A 10,813-nucleotide genomic window follows, 5' to 3' on the forward strand; every position below is an offset into this window, starting at 1 on the left:
AAACATTTCTTTAGTCGTTCATCAGCTACAAGCAGTTATAACAAAACCTTGCCAAGTCTATATTTTAATAACATTGGCTATTTTTGTACATCATTCGCCCATAAATTAGTATTCATCCTATACTAATTGGAAACATGAACATTAGTTTGGAGCTCTGCTATTTGACGAATTTCAAATCCCAAATCGATATTTAAGAAATAGAATATATCTGACATTTTTCAAGTGCACTCATCATAATTCATGATCAGCAAACATATGTAGTTTGTTTGGTGACAGACCCGGTATAAATTTACAAAACTCAATGTGCATGTTATATGTAAAAGGCATTCATGGATGCGTCATATATCAAATCCATTGTTTAAGATAGGCAAAACTTATGCGTCAATTATGTGAAGCAGGATATGTACAGGTAACTTGCCAAATTTAGAAAAACTACTTTTCGGTGTAGGTGCAGCTTTTACTGCATGACAGGCCAGAGTTTTCCGTGTTACGGTTTTAGGCTCTCACAAACAGTAACAAGAAAAAAGTGAAGACAACAAGCTTTGCAAAAATTTAAAAAATATTTTATTTCACTAAAAAAAAACAAAGTAAAAATGAGGAAAATAACTTAAATGTTTTAAGAATCATATCCAAAACTAATCCAAGAACTGAAAATTAGAAGTCCTTGTAATAAAATCTTCTAATGAATTTGAGTTAGAGTTTCGATGAAAATCCAAAATGGAAAGCGATGATGTATACTGTAAAAGGTATAGTATTGACATCTCAACAGTTCTTTGTTGATCCACAAACAATATTCCGGTGTTTGAATTTCGAATAAATTTTCAATAAATGTCTTTGTCCAAGAATTCTGTATGAACACTGTAACAAGATAACCGGGTGGGATTTTTCGGATTCATCACAGAACACTTTTGACGATGATATAAATACAATGTTTAATAATGGATGACTTGAACGAGCAACTAATTATGAAAATGTGCGTATATATATATATATATATATATATATATATATATATATATATATATATATATATATATATATATATATCAACTTCAGTTGGGTGGCTAGATTTGTATATTTGCGTGTCATCAGCGTACAATTGATGAGACACTGGATGATGATCTATGACACTTGAGAGCGACTGAATGTACAGAATAAAGAGAACAGGTCCAAGAACAGACCCCTGTGGAACACCACAACATAGATCAACTGGGTTGGAGTGTATTCCATTTGCAGATACAATTTGTGTCCTGTCGACCAAGTAGGACTTGAACCACAGTAAGGCTGTATCATGAATGCCAAATACATGCTGGAGACAGTGAAGTAATATATCATGGTCTATTGTGTCAAATGCTGCAGACAAATCAAGGAGGGTGAGGACTGAGGGTAAATGTGGCCATCACAAGGGTCCTCGTTGATAAATTAATTCAAAAGCAGATACAACTTCAGCTGCTGTTTTAGTTGAAAGTGGTTCTGCTTCTTTATATCTGCTTGCAACATCAACGACAGTCAACACTTATTTGTATGTACGTGATTGTACGTGATTGACGTCTACCAATTTTAACTGTGTCATGTGGTAAAATTAAAATATCTGCTTGATGAACTTCATTAGGAGCACTGACATCAAAATGAATTTGTTATAGGTGGTAGTAGATAAATTTGCCATATTGCCTGTCATGCTAACCACTCTGCAGCAACATAATGTGTGACATTTGCTGCATTAGCAGGTTTACTAATTGCTGCTTCACCCCTCCAATATCCCTTTGGACTATAATAAATCAATCCATTATAATAATGAGTTGATTAATTACCAGCCCCTAATACTAGTTTACCTTTCATTGCAGATCTTATTAGAAAGCTATCAAGTTTTTTTCTAAGATTTATTTTTTATGGAATTAACTAGTTAATCAACTTCCCATCTGCAATATGTTGTTGTTGTAAGCCTTATTTTTATAAGCTACATCATGAATGTGACATGCTTGATCAATCGCATTCATTGGATACTCTCCAGGTCTTGGTTGATATCACTTGTCAAGTCTAATATCAAGTTGAGTTCCAGGACCACAATAATTATATCCAGGAAGATGTTTTTCTCCTGGGTATTTAGCTCATGGAGCTCCTGGTAATTTACAAAATGAAGCAGCGATATCACCACCTGTTTTCCTTGACTAGTCAAGGGAGATAAATTTGTATTTGCTTGTACCACATTTTACACATTTACCTTTTGTTAATATTGTTGTTAATCCACTTGTGGGGGTGGATGTTCTGCATTTAACGCAACATAAATCCAATTTATTTATTATATTTCTACAATATGAATGTCACTGATTTTTCAGCAACACGAAAACAAGAACCAGTAAAACATATTTCAGCATTACCAAATTCCATCAGAGTGATAATAATAGGTCCATCTGGATCGGGTAAAACACAATTGCTGCTTAATTTGATAATGAGATGGCTCATGTGGGTCAGAATGTATTTAGTGGCACCATCTGTAGATGATCAGAGATGCTACTATGTACTTAAAGATTTAAATGAAAATGCAAAATTGTTGGACGAGGATGGTAATGATATTATTAATTTTATCACTGATATTGATGAAGCCAAATCTGTAGATGACCTTGATGGATTTATTAATAATCTCATGGTATACGATGATGTAATGCTGGCCAAACAATCAAATCCAGTCATTTAGTCATGATAATAATAGTAGCAATAAGATGCCATGGTACACTAATTGTTCTAACATTGTACAAATTTGCACTCTGCATACAATGATGTGTGACACCTCTCACAAATTAATTCAAAGTCGCACATATAAAAATGCACTCTGCACACTATAGAAATTGTTAATTATCTGTTCATACACTGAAAATGAATCTTAGATAAAATAGTAAGGATACTTATTTAATAAAAATACATACATCCATTCTTAAGTATGCAATCAGTTCAGTGCAAGTGTGCATGTATTCTAACATGGTTTATATGTTTCTTTCTGCTCATAGCATCAAATCATCTTTTGGGTAATTTTACTAACAGGCACCACAGCAGCGCCTTCCAATAGATCTAAATGTGGCAGGTAAGTTCACAAAGTAGGCAAGGTTTGAGGGCACCTACCCCAATGGGGATAATTAATTATTTTTTTAAAGTAGCAGGGTGTAAAGTAAAAGTAGATGGGTAAATCACATGGATTTTGCCTGATAAGGAATCCCCTGAATTTACAGACTGAATGTTCATACATATGTTTTTAAGAGACAAAAAGGAAAAAAGGAAACAATACAACATATCTTATTTTCACTTTTTGTTTATTTTCTAGATTTAATTAAGATTAAGAATAAGAATCAGCCTCCTCCACTGTAAAGTTTATCTGTTTCTTCTCCTGCTTAGGCACTGCAAATTAAAATATATTTGGAATGCTTACACAACGTCATATATCATCTCAGCACTGTTTACATATTTAGAAGTCAAGTTAACAAGCGTTATGAAACTTTATGAAACTTTCTTCACTGTACCTGTGCTTCCCTTAATATTGTTAAGCCAAGATACAAGATAACTTTGCACTTACTTGTTATTTCAGGTGAAATCAATTTGTGCAAGATGAATTAATTGGTCCAAATATTTCATGTGAATAAAAATTCCAAGTGGAAGCACTTGCCGATCAGACAAGATGGATGTACATTGTAGTTAGCTGTACTCAAGCTTTGATATTCCTGGGAACTATGATAAGCTAATTTTGTTTTCAATTTAGAAATGCATCTGCTTTGCAAATACCATGCTTTAAAAGACAAAAATGAATCCCATATTGATGAAATAAGAGTCAAATTGCTAACCTTGTATTTTATCCCTCCATGTTGGTCGGGTGCATATTTGTGGTTCTCCAATATGGCCTCTTCAAATTTCATTTGCTTTCACTTTGCCATTATTTTTCAAGCAGGCTTCTGCAAGAGTAATACAATGTTTAAAAATAAGTTTCACAACAAAGGATGCATTGCATTGTTCTAAATGACAGCGATAATTAATGGAATATTTATAAAACATGTACTTTGAAATGTGGTCTCCAGTTCTTTCATATACATGTAATTGCAGTACGTATGTGAGGGAACATGTAGTACTTTATCCATTCATTAAAAAATCTCTGGCGAGTCACATGAAAAACAGATAACTGAAATCAAGTCATACTTATCAAAACCCGGCATATCACTAGCTCTTGAAATGTTTTTTTCCCCTTTATGTACCTTTAGTCTGACTGAGTCTTTTTGTTCCTTGCTTTTTCATCATTTGCAGACACTCTCCCCAATATTATACCTGCAAAGGAAGCTCAAGTAGTATATCTGAAAATAATGATAATAATAATAATAATAATAATGTGACAAAATATGCTTTAATGGTTCTTTTCTGCTATGGTTTTGCATGCAAATTTGTTTGCTCAAACTTGAAACAATTTGCCAACACCAACTATGCCACACAATGTACTAACAGCAATTATAAAATAAATTAACCACCGTGAATCATTTAACTTCATAAATTACATTCACTCTAAGATTGAATTAAAATAGCCAAAAATATATAATGGTGTATATGTAGTAAAACACATGTACAAGTTCATCTCTAAATATGTTATGGCCTACATCAGTAAAACTTAATAGCTGACCACTACATGTTCTCCCCCCTGCCAATAATTCTGCACATGCCCCAGCACTTGTATGATGTGTTTTGAGGTTCAAAAAAGCAAATAAAGGTTATAGACACAATAACAGTTTTGTCTGAGAAAATAAGGCCCCGAATTACCATCTTTTTGGAGAGATCCTCCTCCAACCTCTGGTAAAGGCCCTCTAGTTCCTCCACTGAATCACATGGCATTGCAAGAATTACTTCTGTATATTCTGTGCCTGGGCCTTGTGTATTAACTAAAACTTCCCTTAGGAGGACCAGCTGCTCCTGATGATTCTCAATAATTTGTCCAGTTTCATCATATTACATTGAGCTGGAAATATGTAAGAGATTTATGATACCGTAAGCATCTGTTTTGAAAGATCAAAATTATTACAAATAACTCCTTGTAAAGATCTATACAGTAAACATGGGTTTAACAATGAGAAATATTTACAAAATTAAATACTTGCTTTTTGTATAATTTATTTGAAAAGAAATAAAACATATTGTAAATGGAATCCTGGAGCATTTTACTCCCTGGATATGTTGTTTCACTACTGGTGTCTGTAAAGTTTGCATTCAAAGTAGATAGTTTTGGCATCAGACTTAGAGATGACAATGGTGTACCGTAGAAAGGAAAATAAAAAAACACTATGGAATGATGAACAGAGCAGACACATTGTCACGTTTGCCTGCCTGCGATTACGTAAGTCAGGAACAAAGGAATGGGTTAGCGCCATGTGTATGTAGACCCTGCGTCTATCGTAGCGATTCGGGTGTGTACAAGAGCCCACATCGTTAGGTGTTAAAAATAACATGTAGACATTGGAAGCTTTCTTCTAAGAACAAAGGACCCTCGATGCTGTTGTAAATCTCCCCACTTTGACAGATGGCCAGAGTCTCGTCTGTTAAACTGCACCGACTGGGGTAGAAGTGATATCCAATCAGAACTGAGGAAGGGTGGGGCCATCAATTCGAACCAGAATTTAAGTCATTTGGGCTGGGAACGAATTAGTCATTGTGAAGCATCGTGCTGAGAAGTTGTAGCAATAACTCTGAGGAAGCCACTTGTGAATTGGTGGGAAAAAACCTTGGTACATTCAAGGACAGAAAGCTTTGTAAAGGTCAGTGAGTTATTTGCTCGATTGTTGCAGAATGTTTCGGCCTTCTAATTGTAATGATGTGCAGTATGTATATTTACTTACTAGAATTGTTAGTAAGCAGAATTACCTTTTTATTGTTTAATTTACAGGCGTACTTGAGAAATGAGCTAAGATTATGTAGATTGCTAGCTCGTAGTCAGAATTAAATTGTAATTCGCTATCTGGTTACTTCATGGTAAACTAGTGTATTTATTCATGTGATATTCTAGATTTTGCAATTGTTGAATTAAATTGTAAATTTGGAAATGGTTGCAGTGTGTAAATTTAAATAATATGGATATTTGAATATTTGTGTACACTTGTGAGAATGTAATGTACAGAAATGCATCTGATTGTTGTGATATTGTTCAGAATAATGAGATTAAGAATATATCGATGTGACGCAATTAAGTGATGTCTGTATGATAAATAGGATACCGCTCTTTATTGCAACATTGTTTTCTATAAGAACATGTGTGGTTTTCGATGTGCAAGAATGCGTGACCGAAGATGTAGATAGCCTCTATCTAATGATTGATTGTTGATTTAGTGTGAGCGACATGGCTAACGAAACATGCTAACGTCCTTGTGTTTTCACAGGAAGATTTTGGGGACAGAACTAAAGGGTAGTCAAGTCCAGAGTCTCAGAGAGACAGGATAGAACAAGGCAGAAGGCAGAGAACAAGCCTAGTTGCTGGAGAAAGAGAGAGAAGGAGGAGGAGAAAAGCAGACAAAAGGGAAGAGGATAGGAAGAATCGCAGTACGGAGAACGCCGGAAGGAGGAAATGAATTTGCAGAGTACAGCACAGATGAGTAGAAACCAAGTACAGGGGAAAGCCATCTCACACTATAATCACATGATGAAATAGGTTGTTACATGGTTGAGACGGAGAAGATTGGTTGAGAAATTAATATCGTTTAAATTGTATTAAATTGTTATTCTTTTGAATTTCACCTTTGTGTTCTTAATAATTTAACTGTCGGTATTGCTGACTGGGGGCTCGGACTTTACCTCTCTCTATCACTAATTTCACTTCCTACAAAAATGATCCAGGGTGGGAATTCCATAGTAATTCAAATAAATATTGGGAGCACCCCACCCCCAACTCATAACAGAACGTGCGTAGAATGCCACATATCAATGAAAGAAGAATCCATTGTCAATACTGTTTATATGAACAATTAAGTCTCATATAGTATGTTTTATGGCCTATAATTTGACTAATTACACATGTCACAATGTTTAGAAATAACAGTGTCTAAGCAACAAAACTTATGCTTTCATGTGATAATCTTCCATTTCCAAACAAATTTTGATGTTGACTCAATGTATATGACCTTAGTATTGAACACTAACATTTATATTGTCTACAAGATGACAAGACTATTATCAACTGAAGTGACAACACAACAATCACTCTGATCTGCACTGAAACATAAATGTTTTTAGATGCTGCAAAATGCATTTTTATTTTACTGCCACAAATTACCCAACATTTTGTAACACAAAACAGTTCTACTACCTTAGATTAAAATTAAATTCATGAACACAGTGTATAGCTGATTTACTCATATTTAGTGATTAGTAAATGAAATAAGAGATAATATACAAGTCAACATTTGTATTGCTTGTTTCATTATTCTCATGTACATTTTTTCACATCCTCAATACTTACTATTATCCGATCCAGACTGGATGGGGATGGGGATGGTCTTGTCCTTTTGGATACAGCTAAATATACAAACAAAATCACTGGTCATTAACTGCAGTAAAAAAAGAAACAGAAATCAGCCTAATTTTTTTTAAAATCCTAGTTATTTACATGGTGCCGAATTCATTGCTTTATTTCGTGAATATTGTGACTACTTTGAAAGGCTATAAAAGTCTTTAAATATTGCCATATTTGTACCTTAAAAAAAACTTTTCAGTAAGTTTAATTTTTCAAATTCTTCTTTACGAGAACTTTAAATGAAAAAGCAAATGCCAAAGTACTTACATGCCTTATAAATCTGAAATTACCATCTTAGAAGAAATACAATTAAATTTCTCATTTCTATCTTACCTGTTTTGACCAAGATCCTGACTTTGTATTTTGTATATTTTTCCTTATCTGGCAGCTCACCCTTTTTTTACACACACTGAGCAGCATTAAACCAATAACTGTACAAACACTGAAATTATGAAGTAGCAAATAGTATCCAGCTTACCCATCATTTGTTACCCTGTATAGACAGCCACCATTGCTCAACTGGTACAGCACTGGACACATAATACAAGGGTCACAGGTTAGATACCTGCTAATGTCATATCCCTATGAGCATCCTTTTCAAAGGTAAATTCAAGTTCCTCAGCATGATAGAGTCAAGAATATACTAAACATACCATCAAAACCATCTAAAAGGTCTAGTTATCATTAATGTCAACAAAAAATGCAATTGTTACACTCTTTCATAGGTAACTGATCCACAATTCATTGAAATGATATTAGTTTTGATTTTGAAATAGCCTGAAATACATGAAAGCATTTTTCTACATCTGGAACACACATATAAATAATATATATGTAACAGTATTCAAAAGTACTGGCAAATATCCATACCTGATCAGTATTTTCAATTAATGACTTGGGAACAACTTCCACTGCCTTTTCTTCAAGGAATTCTACCACAGAATATTCTATATCGCTCATCCTGTTCAAAAAATAAAGCAACAATTTGTAAGACACTGTGATAATAACCTGCTAAATGCTGCTTTCCTGGCTCACAATCTTCAACAGACAATCTCAAGTATCATATATACTCGGATATAAGCAGAATAATTTAGGAAAAGATAAATGCCTGGAAGATTGGGGGATGTCGGCTTATCTGCAGGCAATATACAAACTTGACAGTTTTTAGGTCTTTTTGTTGACTACTTTAATGGCTGTAAATCTTGGGACACGAAACAATAAATTTTTCCATGTCGTAAGACATAGGCATGTGAAAAAAGTAACTTTCGGTAACCTGACAATTATTAAATATATTAAGTACTATGATTTTTGCTATTATTTTGCATGTGCATATTTTCTGATTTCTCCAACACGAAGTTAAATAAAAGTAAATACAGACTTCAGAATTGGCGGGCTGCTTTAGTTTCCCAAGGAGACCATGCTGAACTATAATGTACAGTACTTACACAGCGCAAAGTGAGCATAGCGTCACTTAAATCCTTACTGATTCCCAAACATAGATGCTGATTTGTTTTATTTATTGTTTCAACCAAATTGCATTCTTCCGGATAACATTTCGGCTAGTCCTTAATAGCAGTTTCATTTACGTTGAATCATGTGCTCACGAGTTACCCATTTTCAATGATATAAGCGATCCTACATATGGAGGTAATATTTTTAAAAAGGTATGCACTTTTAATTGTACAAGGCACATAAGCACCATAATTTACATGTTCATGAAGAGTGGTAATAATAAAGGCTAAAATTCTCATATCGATCAACTAAGATCAACAGCAATCAATTTTAGATTAGTGTTTTAGCTGAACAAACATAACTTTCCACACAATGGAAAGCTTGATGTTTCAGCATCTCCTGTGTTGATAGTCATCAAATTTGTCTTTCGATTTGCGACAGCAGTACATGTACAGGCCAGTTAATCATTAAAACTCTAAAACTGACTTTTGATAAGAGGGAATATTGACTGGTAACTATACTAGTATACTGATGCGTGCCTTTTATTCCATAATATTAGCATGATTACCGTAGTTTTGTAAAACAGGGTGTAAGGCATACCTATGAACTTTTCAAAAGCCAAGTAGGAAGACTGAATAAAAAAAATTAAGATTGGGTCCTAAAATCAGGAGGTTTTTTGTGACATTTTTAAAGCCTTGTTTTCGCTAAATATTGATCGATCTTCCTGGTCCAATATGAGTGAAATTCGCAAAAAGACTTGCCATTTCTCCCTGTGACATGCTCTATTTTCCTCCAGGACGTGCCCTATTTTCTTATTTTGGTCAGATGTGGTCAAACTGCAAAATAACTAAAGATTAGTCTTAAATAAACAAGCAAGAAAGCCAGTGCGACTAATTAAAAGTTAATCCTTATTGATGCAACTATTTGGTGAAAATGATTGGCCCTCTGTCGTAATTCAAAGAAACCACATTCTACTATTGTGTGTAACACAAGCACCAGCAAATAAAGGATTCCCAGTTTTGTTTATATAAAGGTACCAAAAAAGCCAGCATCATGGTACCATACATGTAGCAACTATTTTCCACTCTTTGTATATCCAACCTTATTCCCTTATTGTCAACTCGTAAAGAATTTTGTATTGTCTATTGTACAACATGTTTTCTGAATTAGTTTTTGAGGACACATTTACTGCGTGGTATGTATTTTCATTCCTTGTTTTAATTTAACGATGGTAATTAACATTGGTATATGCCATAAAAAATGCCAGGTGTTCGCCTGTGTTTCTTACGTGGGAATGTCGCTATAGCATATGGAGTTACAGCATTCATAGTGATTATTCTCGGGATTGAAATTAATTGTGGGCGATTTTATTGTTGTGGTTTATTTTATTATTTCTGTATTATTGTAGATGTAAAAAAAAAAACACATTAAATTACACGAATGTTTAAACTTAACATTCTATTTGGTGAAGAAGCGAATTCTTTATAGGAAAGTAATTATTTTGTCACAACAATAATTCACAGGTGATACAACAGAATATGTAGGATTTTTCTTGTTTAGAAGAAATGAAATCAAAGACAATGTAATAATCAGGAGTTCTCTGCAAAAATTTGAAGATATTATGCAATTGGGAGATAGGAATGGAGTGACCCAAAAAATCGGGAGCTTTTTTCCCTCCTGGTGTGAAAGTGGACAGGTTTGGTATAAGGTCGCTTACACCATAGCAAACTACAACTCAGCTTTTATGATGTTAGCATAACTTTCAAAGCATTATTTCCAAAACTTTATTATTGTATTTTGGAGATATCATTAAAAATTAGCGCAATGGTGACCATG

The 10,813-nt window shown here is 33.9% G+C and overlaps 1 protein-coding gene and 1 long non-coding RNA gene across 2 annotated transcripts in view; one reads left to right on the forward strand and one right to left on the reverse strand.

The window, feature by feature from the left end:
• Positions 1–10,813, forward strand: part of LOC149773104 (uncharacterized) — a 138,013-nt gene that overhangs the window by 11,688 nt on the left and 115,512 nt on the right. The window lies entirely within an intron of this gene.
• LOC149773105 (uncharacterized) overlaps positions 3,291–10,813 on the reverse strand; it is a 32,376-nt gene continuing 24,853 nt past the window's right edge. Inside the window, exons 5-11 of the long non-coding RNA XR_016417468.1 lie at positions 9,739–9,813; positions 8,396–8,486; positions 7,472–7,527; positions 4,789–4,984; positions 4,236–4,331; positions 3,831–3,938; positions 3,291–3,390 (exon numbers count right to left, since the gene is read on the reverse strand). This is a non-coding gene — a long non-coding RNA (uncharacterized LOC149773105). The remainder of the gene's footprint in view (positions 3,391–3,830; positions 3,939–4,235; positions 4,332–4,788; positions 4,985–7,471; positions 7,528–8,395; positions 8,487–9,738; positions 9,814–10,813) is intronic.

The sequence above is a fragment of the Sinohyriopsis cumingii genome, unplaced genomic scaffold, assembly GCF_028554795.1.
Source record: "Sinohyriopsis cumingii isolate HCF-2022 unplaced genomic scaffold, ASM2855479v2 utg000898l, whole genome shotgun sequence".
Lineage (NCBI taxonomy): Eukaryota > Metazoa > Mollusca > Bivalvia > Unionida > Unionidae > Sinohyriopsis > Sinohyriopsis cumingii.